General features: G+C 45.9%; 1 pseudogene; it reads right to left on the bottom strand.

The window, feature by feature from the left end:
• Positions 1-1,300: 1,300 nt before the first annotated feature.
• On the bottom strand, positions 1,301-2,009 carry LOC126028404 (outer dynein arm-docking complex subunit 4-like; annotated as a pseudogene).
• Positions 2,010-2,245: the final 236 nt, after the last annotated feature.

The following is a 2,245-nucleotide window of genomic DNA, read 5'->3' on the forward strand; positions in this document are numbered from 1 at the left end:
TTCTTTTACGCTGTTCTGCTCTCCTGTGCCCACCTCACAAATTCTTACTGCTTCAATGGCCCCAACATAAGTTCTTGCTCAGCTCAACCAGACTGGTGCAATATGCTTGGGTTTTCTTTCCTGCTGCTTTACTTTGGAAAGTGTTCCAGGCAGAAATAGAATGGATCTCTTCCTCTTGAGTATTTCCCTTAGCTTGGGGTCACAGTCCTACAATGTCCTGCACAGTTTTCTGCACAGTCCTGTCCAGTACCAGAAAATAGTTTACTCATTCAACTTTTTCATTTCTATTTTCATGGTGGACTCAGAACAAGAAAGGTAGTCCATGAGTTTAGCGAAAACAATAGCATAGCTTCCCCCAGTTCCATTCTGAGAGACTCTGAGTCACTGGGCTGGGCTGGGACATGGGAATTGCTATTTTAAAAATCTGGGAAGATGCTGATTCAACTCATACTTTGTAACTCAGCACTCTTAAGTCCCACCATGATGGGAAAAGTACCTTTTCTTCTCTTAGTTCTCAGTTCCTGTCTATGGATTAAATAAAATCACAGTTTAAATTTTTTGCTTTGCTAACTTTTATTTTTATATATTTGGGTTGGGAAGAGTTAAAGGTATATATTTAAAGAGAAATTAGTTGGCAGAAAGAAGTAAAAGTGGCTTGTGTCCAAGACTGTTTTTTCTGTGAGAAACAAATCTCAGAGGAACAGTCCACTCTCATAAGGTCCCTCTGCCCCGTCCACACCAGCCTCATTCCCTTTCCTTTTCAGTATTCCCTGTGGATTTTAGTTCTCTAGAATCTGTGTTCCTCAACTCCTCCAACTCTCTCTGGAAGATTTCTGAATATTTCCCCTCGACTTCCTCAGATTCCCTGAGGCTTTATTCAGAAAGGTTGTGGTTCAGATCAGAAGACCTCCTGTAAATGTCCCTAGATTCTGCTTTGTCCATATCTATCAGTTTCTTGCCTGGTTTGTCCAATCTTCTTAGGCCTTGTTCTGACACTCTCCTGGCCATGCAATTTTGCTGTTCTAGTATGTTGCGAAGATTCGTCTTTCTTGCTGCTTTCTCCTTTGGTCTGTTCAACTTGCTGTTCGACCCTTCCCTGGAGGATCCTCTTCCATTTCCCTCTCCTTCGCAGACTCATCTCTCCCATTGGTTCACCACCTTTTTAGGTCGATTCTTCAGCTTTCTAATGCTTTCCTTCTATTGCAGAATATCTGTTTAGGTGCCTCTTCCTGTTTTCTCCAGGAGACTTCCCCTGGCCTGTTGTTCTCTGTAGGGCCTTCTCGAAGTTGTTTTAGCTGATTCAGTTTTTCAGCCTTACTTGGGCCTGTGCCAGCAGCATATTGGCATTCAGTGCCATTCGATGTCCCCTTCCTCCTCAGCACACTGCTGTGACTTCTGACCATAGTTTTCCACTTACTAGGGTTGGTTGAGTTCTAAGTAGCAGAGGCTGATCTCATGGAATAGCCAGGTTTTCTCCAGAGTGGTCTGAAAGAGATCTTCTCCTCCCATGTGTCAATGGCTTGCTGCAATTTCTCAGCTCGGGCAAACACTTTGCCAATGTTGTCCAGGGTTCTCAATTTGACATCAAGAAGGTCATATTCCTTGGCGATCTTAAGGTCATTTCTATGGCTCTGCAGGGAGTCTGCCATTTGTCCCAGCTCGAACTGGGCATTGAGATTGCAGCTCATCCTTGTTGGGCACGTACTTCTTGTATTATTCTAAAGGCTCCTCTGAGCACTGCCATTAGTCAGCACTAGGTCAATGTCCTCCAGGCTCTAGAGGAATAGTGAGTCATTTGAGAGGGGCAGTATTTGCGATCCTGCAGCCACTTCTTTGCCATCAGCTTGCAGTTCAGCTCCTGGGTGTAGATGGCTTCTGCCACCCAAGAAGTTACTGAGGCTGTCCAGGTAGTTGATGCCCATCAGGATGAGATCCTCCACCATCAGGCTTCACTTGATGGTGCCTTTAATGAGATCTTCATTCAGCCAAAGCTTCTCCAGCTTGACCATGTAGAGCAGGGGTCTTCAAACTACGGCCTGCGGGCCACATGCGGCCTGCAGAGGAGTCTGATCTGGCCCGCCAGCAGTGAGCGCTATTTGGTTGCCAAGATACCTGCCAGCATATACACTCAGTGTCATGGATCTCAGGGTTGACATCAACCGCCTCCACCCACAGCATGTTGTGTGTTGGGAGGGTGGGCATGAGGGCGGTATTGAGAGGGACACTGATGCACTTGCATCTGGCA

Source organism: Suncus etruscus, chromosome 14 (assembly GCF_024139225.1).
Source record: "Suncus etruscus isolate mSunEtr1 chromosome 14, mSunEtr1.pri.cur, whole genome shotgun sequence".
Taxonomy (NCBI): domain Eukaryota; kingdom Metazoa; phylum Chordata; class Mammalia; order Eulipotyphla; family Soricidae; genus Suncus; species Suncus etruscus.